At 38.6% G+C, this 21,534-nt stretch overlaps 1 protein-coding gene across 22 annotated transcripts in view; it reads left to right on the forward strand.

Moving 5' to 3' along the window:
* Positions 1-21,534, forward strand: part of rbfox3a (RNA binding fox-1 homolog 3a) — a 494,366-nt gene that overhangs the window by 314,428 nt on the left and 158,404 nt on the right. The gene's annotated exons all lie outside the window — the stretch shown is intronic.

A 21,534-nucleotide genomic window follows, 5' to 3' on the forward strand; every position in this document is an offset into this window, starting at 1 on the left:
AATGGCACCTAATTTTAGACCCTTTGGAAATTATTCTAATATGCAGATTTGGTGCTCAAGAATCTTTTCTCGCTATTTTTGATCTGTCACAATTTAATGCATTCTTCTTGAAAGTATTAATATTTCTTTTCTGTCTGTCTTAAAAATCTTACTGACCCCAAACGTAGATATTTGAAGAATGTCTGTAAACAAACAGTTGATGAACCCCCAAAAATACAATGGAAGTCAATGGGGTCCTTCAACTGTTTGGTTACCGACATTATTCAGAATATCTCTTTTTTTGTGTGTGTGTTCAGCATGAGAAAGAAATTCATACAGGTTTGGAACAACTTGAGGGTGAGGAAATGATGACAATATTGCTATTTTGAAGTGACCTATTATTTCTTTAAGGTATTAAATTTGGATTTTACTTGAAATTTTACTTGAATGGGTGTGCATAAGACTAACCTGACACCTTCATAATCATGACATGACATATGTTATGAATATGAAGAAAGTTTTCTGTATGTTTGTGACAACTGTCATTAAGTGTCATTCGCTCAGTTATGACATTTTAAGGCAAATATGACATTGTTTGAGATGTCTTTGTTATGACACCTTGACATAAACCAATACATCATAACCTATCAGTGTCTTTGTCATGACAACTTGATATTACTAAGACAACACAGCCTGTCATAAACATGATTAATTATCAAACTTAAGTAGAAACCACCTAGCTTTTTTGGTTAACATTACACTAAACTTGTTGGTTATGACATTGACATGAAGCCATTATAACTTTTTTAATGACAAATTCGATTAGTACCACTGTAGTTGAGGTCATGAAAAATATTCATGACAGAGTTATAATGGCCTCATGACAGCCAATGTCAAAGCCAACACCATGACAGTTTAACTTAATATGTCAAGTTGTCATGACAAAGACACTGACCGGTTTTGATGTTATGGTTTGTCTCAAGATGTCATAAAGACATCTTAAACAATGTCATATTTGCATTCAAAATGTCATTATTGAGCGAAAGACACTTAATGACAGTTGTCATAAACATGCATAAACCCTACTTCATATTCAAGACATATGTCAAGTCATGGTTATGAAGGTGTCTTGTTGTCAGTCTTAAGCACACCCCTTCAAGTAAAGTGTTACTGAAGTTTCTTCCTTGTTTTTTTTTTCTTCTTTTTGTTCAGTCATTCATAGAGACTGACATTATTTTATTATTATTTGTATTTATGCTTGTCTATTATTGTGTATCATCTGTTTTGTAATAACTCCTTAGTTTCATGTAAACACAAAAATTGAACTTTTGGTTTGTTACATTACTTATCTCTTGCTGTCTCGGATGTTATGTTGTATCTTGCTGTTCTTTTGTTTTGTACAGACTCCATAGCCTATTAGTCCTAAACCACTGTCATACGTACCAGTGTTGCACGACTGTCTTTACAGTAGTTTTCTGTTTCACAAATGAATCAAATCATTTTTTTATGTTATTTTCACCTGTTGAGTGGCCATACGCTGATGTATTTCCATGCCATTTGACTTTGTTTCCTCCCTCTATATGTCAGAAGCTGGATGTGGGGCTTCCTCAGCAGGTGTTGTTTTTTAATTGAATCCAAAATCTCTGTGGAGTCCGTCCTCCTCCTCTCCTCCTCAAAGCAACAACAATAGCTAGTTACAGGGTAATGAATGGCTAAATCACGCCTGCTTTGTTTACTCATTTGTGACTGTCACACTGTTCTCTGTTCATGGATTCCAGGAACTTTAGGCTCATGCTTCCCAAAGGTTCCACATCTGAAAAGCCACACAGTGTGAGCTGAAAAATGACTCTGCAAATGAGTTTTTCTTTTTTTGTTTTTCTACATTCAAAGGGACTGCTAAAAAAAAAAGATAAAGCACCCCCCAAAAATCCATACGGTTTCATCTGGGCAAGCATATACTCACGAATTTCAGCCCTCACCTGTTCCTAGTGACAACAAACAACTCCATCCCCACTAGCATTAGCGCAGAGCAGATGTACTAATGAACAGCTCAGCGCCATCGGAGGAGGTGGTACAGCACACATTTTAGAGAGCTGAATAAGAAAACCATAAAGAACTGGCTTATGGGCTAGCTGACTTTTAGGTCCTGACTTTTTTTGTGGCCTCATATATGCTGAGAAATACACCCTGTAGTCACTACACAATTTGGAAAGAACACAAATTGCCTGATTTATTTATTTATTTTTACACATTATAGTTATTTATTTATGATTTCTCTGAATTTTTCCATTTTTGTATTGCCCCTTCTTGAACTATTTAACTTCTTTCCCCAAATGTATTGACATTTCACGCACATGGTCATTCATAATGATTTCATTGTTTCCCCTAATTTTTTATGGGGGATTATGCACATTGTAGTGATTAATATTTTGGAATGAATACAAATTGCATTTCAAGTATTTTCCCATCTTTGTTTATCAGCCCGATAAGCTTTCCAGACCCCATTTCTATTTGAGATAACAATTTAGTTACAACATTTTATTTTGGAAAGAACTTTACTTTTTTTTTTTTTTTTTTTGTCTATTTTTTTTTTTTTTTTCCTACTGAGAAATACACACTCTTCATTAACGGTTACAGCATTATAGTTACTTGCTAGCCTCAATATTATTATTATTTTTACTTAAATAATAGAACGTCACATGAGATTGAGTCCTAGGGAAACACATTACACTGTAAAAATTAATACACTTTATCTAATCAATAAAATTGTGGCAACAGATTACAAGCAATATTATTAATTAAATTTAACCATTTAAAATGAGTAAAGTTTACACCCAAAAACAAACACCGATCACCATAATGGTGACTTAAATGTACGTTCTTGTTTGTTTGTTGTCATTTTAAATGGTTAACTTTTAAGGAATTAATTTAATCCTTACTCAGTTCTAATTTGTTAAATTTAATTAATAATATTGCTTGTAATCTGTTGCCAAACATTTTTTTTTTGATTAGATAAAGCGTATTCGTTTTTACAGTGTAGCTGATAAAATGTAAGTTACTTTTTCTGCAAAACACACACTACCATTCAAAAGGAAGATATTTCTTGAGCAGCAAATCAGCATTTTAGAATGATGAAGGATCATGTGACACTGAAGGCTGGAGTAATGGCTGCTGAAAATTCAGCTTTATCACCACACGAATAAATTACACTTGAAAAATAAATTAAAATAGAAAAGTGTTATTTTAAATTGTACTAATATTTCACAATCTTACAGTTTTTACTGCATGTCTGATCTAACAAACGCAGCCTTGGTGAGCAGAAGAGACTTCTTTCAGAAACACCAAGACAACTTTCTGACCCCAAACTTTTGCCTGGTAGTGTAAATGTAAATGTGAGGAGGTCAGTCGATGTTTTAACATGTCTGTGAAGTCATTGACCGACTGGACCGCAAGTCTTCCGTTTGGGACGGGGCCACCGTGACCCTTTGTGGTGAGTCTTGGCCTACTTGATTAATTAGTGTAGTATAGAAAGGTGAGGAGAGCATTACACACACTCAATAGCTTTACCCCATGTATCGAAGAGAAGTCGGTTGTCTAAAGGAAATGGGGCCTGCATACAGAGCAACTGCTTCTTTTCTTCAGTCCATGTTTAATGTCAGTCGGCACGCACACCAGCTGTGTGCAATAAGCAGCGTTGTTATGAATCCTCTAATACTTGCTGATGGAACTCTATTAGAATCCCCCTGTTTATTTGGCGGCTCTGAAGCCGGAGAATTCTTGTTACGAAACTCGTAGATGGATAATCCAACCTTGTGATAGTCTAACCCACAGGGTGGTCATTAATAATAATCTATGGGATCTTATCTCACTTAATAATGCAATTAGTGGCTAAACGCATCGACTTGAGCTGTAATGTTTAGGGTCCGCAGTTCAGGGCAGGTGTTCCATCATCCCTTAATGTTCTGACAATTTACTGTCCGTGAATGAGATTCACAACAGCGATCCTCTGGATGTAAACGATAAGCGTGATTTGTTTGCTGAAGGGCGACGCGTCACGGAAATGTGGATTCTTCTTGTTTTCTTGTCACGTTTATTGATTACATTTTATAATATGAACATATTGTGCAAAACACTCCCAGGCTATTCCCCTAATAAATTCCCCTGACCAAGGTCGTGCATTGTGGGTAGATCATGAGGTATAGATCAGCGTGGCCGTTCTATTTGATGTATTTCTCTGACTTGTTATCTCTCTAAGCATCTGCTTCTTGTTACAAAGCGATGGCATAGTATCTGAAATGGAGACAGAGTTCCTAACCAGCCAGTTATGAGCATCAGAGGTTATTATTGATTACCTGTCTACTTTGTTATCCGGAGCCCTTTGTTTCCTCAAACTCCCCTGTTCCGTGGCACTCTGGCATTACGGCGGGTCAGAACTCTCTCGTGAGCCGTTCTGTTATAATACAGTAGATATTTATTGTCTCACATACACATAACACTGCCTTAATGTGACATTGATTTCACAGAGCATGTTGGCTGTTTCAGTTCCACTTGGCTCCTTAAAGGAACAGTTCACCTTCAAATTCTGTCATTGTTGACTTTCTTTCTTCAGTCTAAAATGACTGTGAATGAGAACTTGGGCTGTTAGATTAATAAAATGACTAAAAAACACCATGACAAAACACATTGTCAACATGACTCCTGCGCGTCATACGATTGCTTTTGTGGGATAATCAGACAAAATTTTAAATATTTATTCATTCAAAATTGACATACTGTACACACTATCACTGCTTGGCATCTCCATGAGAGTTTGAGACGCCCGGATGTCCAATTCTTGAATGAATAATTACACAAAACTGGTCTGATTCATTGACTACAGTTAACCTCTTGGAGTGGAACTTAAATTTAGTTCTGTTCAAAATTGGCATATGGTTTCAGATGGTTTGGATTATAGTGTACACTACAGACAACGTTTCTAATGTTCTTATAGTATGTGTTATGCTTTTTAAAGCTTGGCCTCCCCTGCTCGCCATCTTCTTTCATTTTATCCAAGAAAGTTGCTCAGACTTTCTGCTAAACATCTTCTTAGGTATTTCACAGAAGCAGAAAAAAATGACTTCAAGTTTAAAGAGACTTAAAGGACTCGTTAAAATAGTCCAAGTGACTACAGTGGCTCAATCTTAAGTTTATCAAACGACGAGAACACTTTTTGCGCGCAAAAAACAACAAAAATAACGACTTTATTTCAACTATTCACACACATGACCAGCGTCGGCCAATAGTGAGCCTACGTGTGACGTAGCTCTACGCTATCACACTACGTTAACTGACTAGAGGCTTATAGAGAAGGAAGTGAATAGTTTTGTTTGTTTTTGCGCACAAAAAGTATTCTCGTCGCTTGATGAAGTTAAGATTGAGCCACTGAAGTCACTTGGACTATTTTAACGATGTATTTAATAACTTTTCGAGGCCGGCAAGTTTCAATCCCTCAAGAAGCCTATGGACTAGTATGCAGGAGTGATCCAGCTCTCAGATTCCATCAAAAATATCTTAATTTGTGTCCCGAAGATGAACAAAGGTCTTACGGGGTTGGAACAACATGAGGGTGAGTAAATACTGACAGAATTTTCATTTTTGGGTGAACTAACCCTTTAAGGGTGAGTAAATAATGACGACATCTGCATTTTTGAGTGAACTGTCCTAAAAGCAGGTTCACTGCTTTTGAGTTTCAAACTCAGTAATGGTAACTTAAACACGTCGTGTTTCTGGATGCTGCCTTACATCAAAACCTTCTGCGTGTGATTCAATATAGCAAAACATATGGGGCCAATGGGTTTTATGAACCCCCGCCAAGATAAGAGAGACTGATCGAAGATTCCCCCCACCCCAGCCGCTCCCTCCTCACGACCCTGAACGGAAATGTCTTTAATCTGCGTTGTCGTGAAAAATGAGGGTCGAGGGAGAGAAGAAAGAGAAAACAAACTTGTTATTCCGGCCTTTCCCTATCACTGATGTCTTGGCCTGGCATTGTCAGACAGGCAGGTGGCACATTATGCCAGTGGAGGAGAAGTACCTGCTGGCAGAGCAGGCAGGCAGAAAGAGAAAGACTGAGGGAGAGAACAAGAGTGAGGCGGTGGAAAAACAAGAGCTGAAAAGAGAATGATGGAGTGCATTTGAATGGTCAGGTAGTTAATGCTTTATGAGATTGGGCCGAGGAGGTGGTGGAATGCAGTGTGAGCAGTATTACGCCACATAAATCTGGAGGCCTGCTTTCCCTGCCTGCGTTTGCACTTAATTACCTGAGCCCTGTGCATACCTATAGCTCTTCCCTAATGGCCAGCTCTCATAGCCCCTCTCATGCCACAGGCCACTGGGGCCATTTGCACACTGTGTATGTGATGTGTGTGGGGCAACATACTCCATATACCAGTTGATTTAGAAACAGACCTGATATAACTTTTATATCTCACAAATGCATAATTATTTCAAATTATTACAAATGTGCATGTGCATTGTGACTTTAAAACTCACATTATGCCACAAAATTATGACTCTATATTTCACAAATATGTATTTTATCATAATTGCAACTTTATATTTTACACGTTCATGTTTATTTCTCATGACATTTATTTTATCATAATTGTGACTAACTCACAAATGCATATTTATTTCTCATATTTTTTACTTTAAATCACACAAGTGCATATTTATTTCTCAAATTTGTCATGGCTTTAACAATTGAATATTTATTTTTTCGTAATTGTGACTTCAGATATCACAAATTATGATTTATATCTCAAGTGCTTTATTTCAAAAGTGTGACCACATCTCATGAATGCATTTTATCTAGTAATCGGGGCTTACAAATCTCACAATAGTGACTTTTTTTGTTATTTTGAGGATCAGTATGTCTGTAATAACACATTCAGGACTGATTCCTGGATTTAAGTCTCAGATAAATGATAATTTATTGAATTCACTCCTTAAGTTGTCACAACTTAAGTTGTTTGAAATACACACATGGCCATTAAAGGGTTAGTTCACCCAAAAATGAAAATTCTGTCAGTATTTACTCACCCTCATGTTGTTCCAACCCCGTAAGACCTTCGTTCATCTTCGGAACACAAATTAAGATATTTAAGATATTAAGAGCGCTCCTGCATACAGTCCATAGGCTTCTTGAGGGACTGGCTCTTGCTGTCCCTGAAAAGTCATTAAAGACATCGTTAAAATAGTCCAAGTGACTACAGGGGCTCAATCTTTAGTTTATCAAACGACGAGAACACTTTTGTGCGCAAAAAAACAACAAAAATAACGACTTTATTTCAACTATTCACTTCCTTCTCCATGGGCCTGTAGTCAGTTAACGTAGTGTGATTGCGTAGAGCTACGTCACACGTAGGCTCACTATTGGCCGACGCTGGTCATGTGTGTGTGATGCGTGTGACGTACAATAACAGAAGCTTGCGCTATTAAACTAGTAACCTGACTCGCGCAGAGGGAGAAATAAACTAATAGTTGAAATAAACTCATTATTTTTGTTGTTTTTTTGCGCACAAAAGTGTTCTCGTCGATTGATAAACTTAAGATTGAGCCCCTGTAGTCACTTGGACTATTTTAACGATGTCTTTAATGACTTTTCGGGGACAGCAAGAGCCAGTCCCTCATGAAGCCTACGGACTGTATGCAGGAGCGATCTTAATATCTTAAATATCTTAATTTGTGTTCCGAAGATGAACGAAGGTCTTACAGGGTTGGAACAACATGAGGGTGAGTAAATACTGACAGAATTTTCATTTTTGGGTGAACTAACCCTTTAAAGTTGGCATGTTGATAACCCAATAATTAAAAAAAAAAAGAAAAAAGAAAGGCTTGTAGCTTGTATGGCTGTAATTAAAGGAAGTGCCCTACTCAGATCTCCCGTAAGCTGTCTCGTCCAGGTCAAGTTTGTTTGGCCTCTCAGGCAGGCGAGATCAGAATTTCATGCATAAGATGCCTCCTGTCACAAGCCCTGCTTTTGAGCTGCCCGTTATGGATTTAACGATTTCCCTGGTGCACGCGATGGCTTCAAACCCCAGGATTCGTGTAATGCTGCCATCTTGAACGTCTCCCATTGACCTTGGAGATTATTGCTGGACTAGGCAGCAGAAAAGTTATGCTATATCTTAGTCAGGAGCTGTCTTCTATCAATGAGATGCTGTGTTGGCCATCGATCGGTTCTATACCAGGACACAGTGCTTGATTGATGCTTGGCGAGTGGCTGGCTGGCCTGGAGGACAGCCTTGGGAGAAAACAGAGGCAGTCTGCTTTTCCGCACCTAAAGTGTAATAGCTACAATGATGGAGTATGCATGGATACTCTTTGAGCTCCAACACTCCCATTACCCCTTTTTATTTGGGTTATTATAGGTTTTGATCTGTTTTGTTAATGCATGGTACGATCTTTTAACTTTAGGCTTTCTGAGGACGTGACGAACAGGTGTGTTTCAGACTCTTCATGAATACTTCATCATATCTTTTTTAGAGATGCTAGGCATAAATGATACACTCCCTACAGTGACCTGTGTATCTCCTCATAAATATCTCACTACCTTTCCCTTCCAAACGGTTTGGTCCTTGATATGTAATGTTATGAACCCGGCTTACATCCTTTCTTGAGAGCTGTCAGAGTGTCAGCCAGTTGTGGCACCAAGTAATGAGTTGCATTAGCAGGGTCTTTTCCAGAGGTCTTGTGCTAAATAAAATACACTTTCGAAGAATAGTGAGTCAGAGTTGGTGTTTTGCGTCATTCGTACTTGAATTGAGAATTCCAATTCAATTCCTGAATTTAAACTGAGGTATAAAAAAGGATCCCTACAGATTTGTACTTTGAATTGTAACGCAATTAACTCTTTCTCCGCCAGCGTTTTTTTTTTTTGTTAAAGTTGCCAGCCACCGCCAGCATTTTATTATTTATTTTTTTTCAAAATGTTCATGGCCCCCAGAATTTTTTTTCTTGTATGAGAACATGCAATATATCAAAAGAAAGAACGACTCTGCTTTTTGAACAAAACAGAAACCCCATTTTATTCTAGCTTCATGCATTCTTTTTCTCAAGTTTCATAAAATTAAAAACATTTTGAGGAAAAAGCTGAGAAAATCGCGTTTTTGTCAGACTATGTAGAGGTGGGATTCAGAACGATCACCAAAACAAATATGGATAGGCCAGTCCATTAACCCTTCACAGTCCTTATCCTGGATCAACGTTTCATTCGGTAATTTTGATTTATATGCTGTTTGAGGTGTTGTTTTACATAGGCTACATATATGATTACGTTTGCTGTTACTTGTTTCTGCTTCTTCTTCACCTGTGTTTTGATCAGGAGATTCAGCACTTTTTCAGAAGATGCGTAATAGCGCCCCCTACCGTATAACATTGAAATGGATGGATGAATGGATGGATGGTTGGAGGATTTTGGAGTTGTTTATTTTCACCCACTGCTGCGGTTTATGGGATTCAATGCGTTTTTTTGTTGTTGTTGTTGTTTTTTGTTGGCAGATCACATTGATGTATTTGTTTAGAACGGCATCTGTGAGTTTTCTGGCCCTGAAACATCAAACACATTCACTGTCACTGGCTGATTTTCAGTCTGCATGAATTGTAGTGATTTTTGGATGAGATGTAACATTGAAATCCCTTTGTGATGCCAGTCAGGATGTCACAGTCATTTAATTTTCCAAAGCCTCCAGCTCTGGCACAATTTCCAGAAATATTAAAGATCTAAAGATCGCTTCTTTTTATCTTTGAATGCTTGTGCGTGTTTGTCTGTGTGTTGGTCCTGCCTGACCCAGGCCTTGTTAAGGGAATGCCTCCATGTGGTCAGTTCACAGGAGAACACAGGTTGTCAGTTCAGGCCCAATCAATCAGCTTTGATCTTTAATAGACCCTCTCCCCAAGCTCCTCAATTAGACCTCCTATGCTGGATTTTCCAATACAAGGTATCCTGAGGGTAGCAAAGGGATCACGCTATTTGTGACTTACACACAAGCACACACATACGCGGTCACATTCACTCGCACACATTCAAAGGCACTTCCTCCATTAAGGACATCGAATGTGACTGGTTATATGTGAGCATTTATCATGTGTTAAAAATCAATGCATTGTACTTGTGGTTTTCAACTGGTGGCAGGTTGAATCTGGTGTGTGTCTAGAGAACAATACCGTATAATGACAAATATAATTTATTTGTTTGTATATTTGCTCTACTATTAAAAAACGTAGGTCAGTGAGTTTCATTATTATAAAAGAGTCAAAAAAAAGCAGTAATGACAGCATTTTCAAATGTTTTTCAAATTGTAATATTTTTAACAATATTAGTGTTTTTTAAAGTGCCCGATTATACTTTTTCAAATATTACCTTTCATACAATGTATAATGTAGCTGTCTGTGAAGCTGTGAAGCCAAAAGTGCACAATAAATAAAGTTATTGTCTCGCGAAAGAAAGGATCGACTATGAACCACCTAAACGAGTCATCAGGAATTCGAATGCCTCTTCTGTTATGGCTACACATCACAGGGTAACACGTTTTCCTAATGCCCGCCTTTGTCCGCCTGGAAATACCTTGACCTGTCCTCAAACACTGTAGCTGGTGTGGTCTAAATGTTGAAAAGACGCTGTTCCCTTCTTTGCAAAAGCAAATTCTAAACTGACCTGTGCGAGTAATCCAGCACTTGCGGGTAGTTCGATAAAAATAAATGTCCTTATTCCTTTAAATCTGAGGGACTCGCGTGTGATGTCTTTCTCTTTAGCAATCGCAACCTGCTCCACTGTAATGTTAAAAAACATGAATATTTGTACTCATCCATAAACATTATTAGATCCATTAGCTTGACAGCAAGTCCCTTCATTCAGCTCATCACTGCGTCATCAACCTACGCCTTTGTTATTAGCTAATAATGATATAAGCTAAAAATGCTTGTTATACGGCCTTGGATAAAAACAAATGACAATATCAGACTCAGAATGCGGCTGTTATACTTTTATTATTGTTAAGCATAACTCACATGCTGCCGCAACTTGTACAGTAGCATGGTAGGATAAATGCAACTTTTCCGTATTTAGTTTAATGCTACCAGCTGGCTGCTCGTGTAGTTTGAAGACTCGGGGCGAACTGCTGCCTGTGTAGTGCTGTAAAGGAAACTCCGCCTACCACTTCAGCTCCGCCAAAAACATTTTTAGCACTGGTTGCAAAATTGTTATTAGAAGACGCAATAAGAAACTGCTTTTTATTTATTACATACAACATTTTCTTATAGTAGGACAATTCCATACAAAAAACCCTAGGCTTTTTCTATTGTTTTAATTAGCTATTCAATAAAAAGAATTGTTTAAACTTGCATAAAAAGCTTTTGTCTTTATTGGCCATTTTGGATTTTATTTGTAGGACAGGTGCAAGTCTTTTTTTTTAAGCTAAACAATGGTTCTAAATATCCAGTCTAAATTAAGTTTAGTGTTTAATGTGACTATTGTGGTTTTATTGTCACACACGATTTATTCCCCTTATCTAGTAGCGATTAGATTCAATATATGCTTTCATCACCTTACGACATTCATTTCTCAGTTACTGTCATCCTCAGAGTACACACACACACACACACACACACAGAGAGACAGACAGTAAATGAAAACTGACAGAGGAGTTTGAACTTGAAGACTGTGTGACTCTTGACTCCTGGGAATCTTCTGGCAGCTGTGGGTGACAAAACAGAGCAGATCAAGAACAGCGGCAAATTTCCAGTCTTCTTGAGGAAAGAATCCTCACTAGCATACAGACTATACGCTTGCAGCTAGCCTTATTTCTTTCTTGGTGTTTTCTCTCCCTCTAAATCAAGTTGCAGCACTTGCTATACAATATAAATGAATCAAGTCTGGGAAGGTGCTTTTTGATGCTTTTGAGTGATTGTTGGGGTGTGATACAGTGCGGCTGTCAGAAATATGTCTATGTCTCTCCGTTTTTCTCAGAATCCAGTCGTTTCTTCTGTGTGGATAGACTTGTCTGTTTGTTGATTGTTGTGAATTCTTGCTTAAACAAGAGGATGCCAGAGGTCTTTATGCGAAGTGGCATGAATACGTGTTTAAGAATGGGGTTTTTGTCCTGAGGAAAATGTCAATTAATGTCAAAATTCATTGTCAATTATTCTATCATGTGAGAATTATTCTATTTTTTGTCTGCCACAAAGTAGAAGGAAATAAAGTAATGTATTTGAATTAACTTTAGATTATTAATGTATTATTTGGGTATTTTCTCAGTGAATATTAATACGTGTCACTCGAGGTTTCTTTTTAGTTTGTATCTCCCCTGTTTTACCTGGGTTAGTTCTTGTTTCCGTTGTCCCTGTTCATTAGTTGTCATGGTTCCTCCTAGGTTTGTTTCCATAGTTCCTAATTTGTTAATTGATTAACTCCACCTGTCCCTTGTTTTCTCCTTTCACTTAGAGTATGTTTACACCGTAACAAAACGCTAAAAAGTTTTCTGTTGCAATTAATGTTGTCAAAACAATCCCATTCACACAAATCTGCAAAAACGCTGTCTTTATGCCAGGCCAGTAGTTGGCGATGTCACTTTGCAAAGAAACACTATTCGCAGTCTATAGGCCTATATTGCCAACAGGTTATACACATACACAAATTAGCTTATTTTTTTTTTATTTTTTTTATTTTTTATTTTTTGTAGCTTACATGTAGCTTACATGATTATGGTGTCATTTTCAAAAAAATTTCAAAAGTTTGCATTTCCAGGCCCCCAAATAGTAGTTGTCATTTACTGTAAATGAATGGCCAAAAAGATTTTCAGTTTTTAGTTGAAAATGATGTCAAGTAAACTAATGTTAACTAATGAAACCTTATTATGAAGTTACCATAATGTAATATCAAATTTTTCCTTTACTATTGACTATAATCCAGGCTGTTGTTGTAAATCTTAAAAAAGAAACTGCAGTAGCAGGGACAGTGAGGGTCTCATTGGGCTAGACGTTTGCTCAGCTCATTTGAGATGTTTGGTCACTGATCAAAGCTGCACTCATTTTGGCGGTCCGTGCACACAAATGTGAAGCAAGAGAGAGAGAGAGCACACGGGGGAGGGGGCTTTCCAGCTGTCTCTGGTGACATGCCAGCTGGGACGACACGGGGTTCTGAAATGTTGAGGGGAGAAGCTGGCTAGGGACGAAGCCGCGGAATGGCACACTGGAGATATGCAAAACGCTAATGATCCTCGCCCTCCCCCTGCCGGGACAGTTCTCTCTGCCATGCCGCTCCAAGTGGTCCTTTCCACTGGGGATTCTCACCAGCAGGCCCAGGTATCCATGATTGCTTTTTAATGTGTGGCTCTTGGCCAATAGGAGCAGGGATTTTCATCAAGTATGACTGCAGAAATATTAAACTAGCCTGGGATTATTTTTCAGTCACAGTCCATTAAACTGTAGGGGGAAGTGGAGCCAGGAGCTTGCTCCTGCCTGCACAAGTTAGGCCAATTAGGGTTCTAATTTTTTATTAATACGCTGCAATGTTAAATAAACATGCAAACAGCTTTCGTGTTGTATGCCAATTAAATGCTGTTTTATTTGACTGCCACTTTAATCAGGTGGCTGCACAGGGGGAGGATATGCAGTTTAATTAAATTGTATTACTCTGCATTTCCTGTCAAGGCTCTTTTATGATTTCAAAGTAATCTATAAGGACATCAGCCATTGATTAACTCATATTTTAATAAATTATGCCGGGCCGTAGCATCGCAAAACTCTGCTCACGGGAGAATCGTAAAGCAAAAGGGCGGAAACAAAGAAACGAGCAGCGGGCGCGAGTCATTTTTTATCACACGGCAGAACGGCAACCCCCCACAAACAATCATCTCCCAACGATGGCAGGGAGAAAGTTTCAAAAGCTCATTTTGCCCGATTTTATCGCTTCTCCTGTTCCATCAATATTCCCTTCTGGTTGATTTTTAATTTCAGGTTGGAGACCTCAGCATATTTAGTGCTCGGCTGATGACATTGTATTTATTTAGTGCTCTCGTCAATAGCTCGCTCAAGTGCAAATAGTCCCTCCCCCGCTTTTGCTGGGCTCTAAGTCAAATTCTCAATGCATGTACATACAGATCTGCATTGTATTAGTTCTTTGCCAAAGAGCATGTTCGTTCGTTTTTTCCTGTCATGTTTCCATATATATACATATGTATGTGTGTATATATATATATATATATATATATACTGTATATATATATGAAGAGTTCAGATGCAAAAGCCTCTAAATGCCATTTGAAATTTTCTTCTAAAATGACCATTTTTATCAAGCTTGTATATTTAAGTTCAGTAATCTCACTTAAATGACAATTAATAGGTAATCTTCATTGCCATTTAAGTGAAATTACTGAACTTAAATATACAAGCTTGATAAAAATCATCATTTTAGAAGAAAATTTCAAATGGCATTTAGAGGCTTTTGCATCTGAACTCTTCATATATATATATATATATATATATATATATATATATATATATATATATATATATATGTTTAGTTTTACAATTTGAAACAATGTTTTGCTTGAAAAGTGTGCTTGTTTTAAAAAAAATGACACTTGGTTTGATATTTTGCTGTGTAATGCAATGGCACTCATGCATTGTTAAATTTTTCACTGTAAGAAAAAAAAAAAAAAACCTACCCACTGCACTGCAAAATATCAAAATCTTGCTCTTGTTATTGCCAAGTGAGCAACAGGAGTGACATAATGTCTGCCTTCTTCCGGCTGGAAGCTTCCTCCCACAAGCTCTGCAGCTCTGGCAGTGGCCATCCTGTCCTGGGCCTGTGCTTCCATTAGCCACACTGACCCGGATCTGTTCTGGCATCGTTCGGAAACTAGACCGGCGGACTTGGCCCTTCCTCTCTGTGGGGCAGCTCTGTCAGGACCTCTGTCCAACCCAAACACACCAGCCACACCAGCCTGTCCATATGGCTGCTCCATCCTGCCTGTTCCTGGGCCAGAGCCTGATTCACAATGGCTGGAGGAAAAGAAGTCCTCTTCTTCCAGAGCCCTCTCCAGGGCATCACAACGCCTCTCCAAACGATGTATTCATTACCCCCTCCTGTACCCTGGGGATGCTCAAAAGCCTTGTTTCAGAGTGGGGAGTGTGGCTGTGTCTGTTTAAACACTGCTCCAGTCCTACTTAATCATGTGTAGTTGGAGGGGCAGTCCGTGCCGGCGCTCTGATTAATACAGCATGAAGCTGTGGCGGCAGACATTGCTGCAAGGGACGCGAGGCATTAATAACTGCATACTGCCACTGTTTCAGACGCTACCTCCGCCTTCCTGAAGTCTAGAGAGACTATGTGTACAAACACACATATACCAACTCATAAGGTGTCATTTAGCCTGGACGCTGCTATTGTCATGGGAAGACTGGCCTATAAGTCCATCTGCGTTAATTAAATTAGTGCATGAATATAGATTTTTTTTTTTATTCTTATTATTCTTATTTCTTACTTTTTTTTCTGAATATTTGATTATTATTCATACATTTCGTCAATCAGTCTTATTAGGACTAATCATTAGCATTTCATAGGTTCACAATAGTGGAAGATCAAGGTCATAATTATTGTTGTCATTATCGTTAACCACACTATGACCTGAACAAGCCCAAACGCATATTTTTCAGGATTCTTTGATGAATAAATACATTTAAAACAGCATTTATCTTAAACATTGTAAATGTCTTTACTGTCACTTGATCAATTTATGCATCCTTGCTGCATAAAAGTATTAAAGGGTCATGAAACCCCCCTCTTTCAGCTCAAGTCTAGCTCACAATCTTTTTGAAAAATGCAACTTAAATGGGCGTGGATTGCTGTGAGAAGAAGGCAGAGAGTGGGTGTGGTATGGGCATCACTGTCATGCCAATATCCAATGCATATCGACTGTCACTAAAAATCAGTGGTAAAACGTGAGGAAATGCAATTTTTTTTTATATAGCTGACAAAGTTAAATCTTATGAAATACACTGACACTTTATTATTGTCCTTTCAAAAGTAACTGAATGCCCTGCTACATATTTTAGCCTACAGTAATCGAAATTCAATTTAAAACATATTAATGTAGGCTACATGTATAATTACAATGTCATTATATAGACACTATAAATGGGGCTATTTTTGGGCTGAGAAAAATGCGCCGTTTTAGTGTGTTCCCTTTAAATGCAAATGAGCTGCTGCTGTGCGGCCCAGGGGGCGGAGCCTCATGAGCTTGTGCCTCGCACTCAGTGTCAGAACATTCTCATCTCACGGAATGATTATTTCAAAACAGAAACTCTCACCAACGTGTTCATTTCGACCCGGAGTCGAACAATAATACCTACAGAGTCAGAGAATATCCTGTATGGAGATGAAACAGGTATGGTTTAGTTTAATTACGGTTACAATAACATATCTGCCATCTGCTTGTATTATCCACTTTTAATACAAGCCTGCTGTAGCGGACCCGTCCGAATGATTGGCAAAAATACACTGATGTGTTTTATAAAGTTTATTATACATCACAAAAAAACGTCAGTTTTACTCCAGAAAATCATCGTAAGAGCTGAGTAAACACAGTTTAAGAAGTGCGTAAGTAACGTTACATAAACAAATTTCCGGTAGATTTGAGGGAGCGTTTTCTTCAAAAAACAAAATTAATCCACTTCGACTTCGGCGGCTGGCTCAGATTTCGGGAGTAAATAGAGAGAGCTATGTGAATTAATACAGAAAAGGAAGAAGCTAAGATTTGCATTTGATGTGCTTTGCTTTTCTATGTTTTTAGTTAATTTATTGAGGCACTGCAGACTTTATCGTAACATTTCACATTGTTATTTTTTAATGCTATCATATTCTGTGCAGGCAGTTAGCTTCAGCGCCCCCAACTCGTAAAGATCGCGACTTTAAAAAAAAATCCAGAGCTCCCCACTCGTTATGACGTTGTGGTGGCATTCATTTTTGTTCAACTAATAAATACGATCTATAGACCATTTCACAAAATGTAAACAACACTGGTCCAGAAGCACTTCCTGTTTCAGTTTTTTTAACACTACATAAAAGCTGGGATAAAATACAACCAACAGAACAAAAGTTACTCCTGATGTCATGGAAAGGACAAGAAATACCCACCGACAAAATGTGGCTTCGGGACATGTCCAATACTCTAAATTTGGAAAAAATTAGATATTTGTTGAAGGACAATCTCTCAGGTTTTTATAAGATCTGGCAACCCTTTACAGATTTCTTACAATCAGTATCTGTATAAATATTTATTTCCTTTTACTTTATTCATATAAATTATTACTGTACCTTCTGCTACCAAACTTTATTCTACTTCCGCTTTGTCTGTTTTTGTTTTTGTCTATATGTACAGTTATATAAAAATATTTGAGCCTCTCCTGTATTGTTGATCGAAGACTGTATAATGTTTATATGCTCAATAAAAAACTTTACAAAAAAAAAAAAGAACATTTAAAACTGAATCAAAAAGTTAAACAAACATCTTTAAGATGTTTTCTTTACATGTGAAATAAAGAAAACAGTTACAAACTGAAACAGGAAGTGTTTCTGGACCAGTGTTGTTTACATCTTGTGAAATGGTCTATACGAGATGACTTACTTGAACCCACCATATGTTAAAACGCCAGTGTCTGTCAACATTTTTGGGCGGGGCCTGGTTGTTGGGAGACACTGCTTATGATTTATGGTTATTAAAAAATTGGAGTGTTTTTTTTATCACTATAGGGTGGTTGTGTACACACACTGCCGACACAGGTCCAAACACCATGCAAAAGTGAATTTCGCATAATAGGTCCCTTCTACCAGATCAAAATGAATTTCTTGCACAAACCTATGTGTACAAGCAAAACAAATAATCATAACTGTGCTGAAGGAAAAAAATAGCAAGATTGTGAGTGCTTTTATACAGTAGGGACAGTCATGTGGTTCATTGAATGGATGATTCAATGACTCACCTCGTCACTTGACGCTACCTACTGGCAATTATTTCCTGGTTCTTTCTGAATCTACTATCTCATAAAGCCAGGAACACACCAAGCCGGCAGTGATAAAAGTAAACATTCTTTTTATCTCATCACATTCAGTTCAGATACCAAACTCGGGTTAAATACGACTTGCCAAGGGATCATGTATTTAACTGTGGGGCTTCTTGTCTAGCTGCTGAAAAGTGGTGCAGGAAACTATTGTGTGATTTTAAAAATCGATATCGAGATAGTTAAATGAGGATGACAATTAGTTATGTCAATGCATCCCAAGACGTCATCTAACTGACGCTTTTGCCCATATGTCAACATCTGACGTTTTAGGGTACCCTTTAACGTCAGTTAGATGATGCGATCTAACCCTAACCCTACCCCAGACCTAAACCTACCCACGTCATCTAACTGACGCTAAAGGTATAGGATCGTTAAAGGGTACCCTAAAACGTCGGATGTTGACGTATGGTCAAAAGCGTCAGTTAGATGTTCTTTTGGGATGAGAATGTGTTGGTCAATGGTTGTTTGTTTCCTCGGCCATGACCGCTGTGTGAATTTGAGAATATTTAGTGTAATGCAATTCCTTCATATTCATATTTTCGGTTAAAGCCTCTGTAATGGGATATTATTTCCACTTTCATAGAGCCATTGTATATTGTAGATTTCTATTTATGTTTCTCCCCTTATTATCATGTTATCCTGGAAAAACTAGAATCCTCCGCTCTCGCATCACACTTGAGATGGAAAGCCGGGTGCTTCCCGACAGATTAGGCAGGGATCGTTTACGGTGCTTATTGTCATCCTCGCAGTGAAACGCGAGATAATACAGTCTCAGTTTCAACCTAAAATCCTCCATTCATCTGCATGAGTGCGCAGCCACGAGCCGACAAACCCTGGGCCGAGATGCGCTGATGGCAGATTTAGATGTGATGACACTCTTTTCTCCCTTAAATCAAACTGTTATCGCCCACTATTTATGTCACTGTTATCTCACACACTGTTTATGACAACTTTGACATTTCGCTCAGTTTTTAAAGCTCTTGTCAAATTTGCCAAACTGCAGGGCAGAGTGAGATAGAGTGAGTTAAGGTAAGGTTGTCAGAGAGAGAGACAAAGCGCATGAGGGAAAAACAGGGGAAAAGAAGAAAAAGAGACGGGGAGATAGTGAAGCAGCCTGGGGGGGGGGGGGGGGGGGGGGGTTGTTGTAACGTATCTGCAGTGTAGCATGTCAGTGCGGCTTTACTTTACTGCATCCTCGTCTCGACGTCAATAATTAATCACAGGTGAGGCGTGGTGAGAAACATGCCCACGGATGCCAAAGGAGCTTCAACCGGTGCCAGCAGACAGCAGGAAAGCCTCAAACACAGCGACAGCCATCCCTCCCCGCATCGAGTCTCACCTCACGGGCACGTTCCTGTGATGCAAAGCCGGCACGCTCTGAATTACATCACCTGCGAAAGCGCCGTTCGGCCTCCAACTCTACGGCGACGTTTTATTGCTAATTAGGCCATATCTTTTTATTTCTATACACCAAAAAAATCAGCCACATGTATCATGGATATAAATGCGTTATAGTTGTGATCGATTGGCTGGAGCGCGGCCCTGTGGCATGAATATGCATGGGGTGATGTATAGAGAGGGAGGGAGCGGCATTGGAGGCTCGTGGTGTGTGATCCGTGGACTTTACAGTCACCGCCGGGTAGCCTGCGGCTAGCAGCCACCATAAACAATAACGCAAGGCCCATTTATAACACTAAAACTCATGTGTCGACGCAGCCACAAAGAGCACAAGTGACATTTTAATGGGCCTTTTTACTTTTTGTTTTTCAATAATGAATGCATGGCTTGCTGTGGTGCGCTCCACAATATGCGCCTCACTATTGTTTTGAGGCGTAATGCAGATTTTTGCTGTACTTGGCATTTATAGGGAATAATTTAATACACATCACAATCTTCGCGCGCGCTTCCCTGAGAGCGCTTTCCAAGACTGGGGGAATGGAGAATTATTATTATTATTATTATTTTTTTTTTTTTAGCTGAACTGATGTGAAATGGTGTACTGTATGTGTGGTTGTGTGATGTCAGAATCATGTTTTCATTTTGTCTCTGTGAGTACTGATCAGTGTGTGTGTGCGTGTGTGTGTGTGTGTGTGTGTGTTACCCAAAGGAGGTTCAATGCAGCTGTTAGTTTGCTTTGCTGTGTAAGCAGGGTTGACCCCACTGTTGATCACATGCCAAGCACACTTTCCCCTCACACACTCACACACAGCCTGATGGGCACTAAACAGCTGAGAGGAGGAGTGTTTATGGACATCTTCAAATTGTCTATCAAAGAATACATTTTATTACTTTTTTGTTTTCTTTATTTCTTGCCCTCTTCCTTGTTTCATTCGTTTTCTTTCTTGCTTTCCTCCCTTTCTTTGTTTTTACTTCCTTTCGTAGGGCTGGTTCAAACAGAACGTGGTTTTTGCTGTTAAAAATGTGAGATAGGTCAGTGGAAGGCAAAAAGCACACGGCCTGGAAACGCGCAAACTTATTTGAACTTTAGCGTCAGGGTTTTAGAATACAACAGTTAAGGCAGTGCAGTCTCATCCCAAGACGTCATATAACTGACGTCTTGGGACGTCTTTTGACCATACGTCAACATCCACCTTTTTAAGGTACCCTTAAACGTCGGTTAGATGACGTTATCGGATCCTAACCCTACCCCAGACCTAAACCTACCCCGTCACCTAACCGACGTTAAAGGTAAAGCGTCAGTTGTATGACGCCCCGGGATCGTCATATAACCGACGTTTAAGGGTACACTAGAAAGGCGGATGTTGACGTATGCTCAAAAGACGTCCCAAGATGTCAGTTATATGACTTCTTGGGATGAGACTGTGTTAGTTAAGGCGTCCGTCTAGTGCGTGTTTGCTTTGAAAAAAAAAACAATGGAAAATTAGCACAGAGCAGGGAAAAAACTGGTTCTGTGTGAACTGCCTTCCACTGCATTTGTTTTCCTTTATTTTCTTCCTTCATTCCTTTCTTCCCTCCTTCCTACCTACGTTTAAATTGTTTTCTTCCATTTAGCTTCCTTTGTTTTTCCTTCCTTATACTTTTTACTGCATTTGTTTTTCCTTCCTTCTGCTTTACATACTTCGTTCCTTCCTTCATTCCTTCCTTCCTTCCTTCCTTCCTTCGATCCCAACTACATTTACATTTTTATTACCTTTTTTTTTTGCTTTCTATGTTTTTCCTTCTTCTCTCTAAAAATGCTGGGTTGTTTTAACCCAATTTTGGCTCAAATATGGACAAACCCAGCCGTTGTGTTACATTTATAAATTGCATTTTTTTTAATCCAACAGTTGGGTTTGTCCATATTTGACCCAAAATTGAGTTAAAACAACCCAGCATTTTTTGGAGTGTGTCTTTATTTTTCTTTACTAACTTTTTTCCGTACTTTCTTCCCCTTTTCCATTCCTTCCTTTTTCATTCTTTTCCTTTCTTTATTTTTTATCTTAATTATTTGAC

The sequence above is a fragment of the Pimephales promelas genome, chromosome 17 (genome assembly GCF_988280905.1).
Source record: "Pimephales promelas chromosome 17, fPimPro1.hap1.1, whole genome shotgun sequence".
Taxonomy (NCBI): domain Eukaryota; kingdom Metazoa; phylum Chordata; class Actinopteri; order Cypriniformes; family Leuciscidae; genus Pimephales; species Pimephales promelas.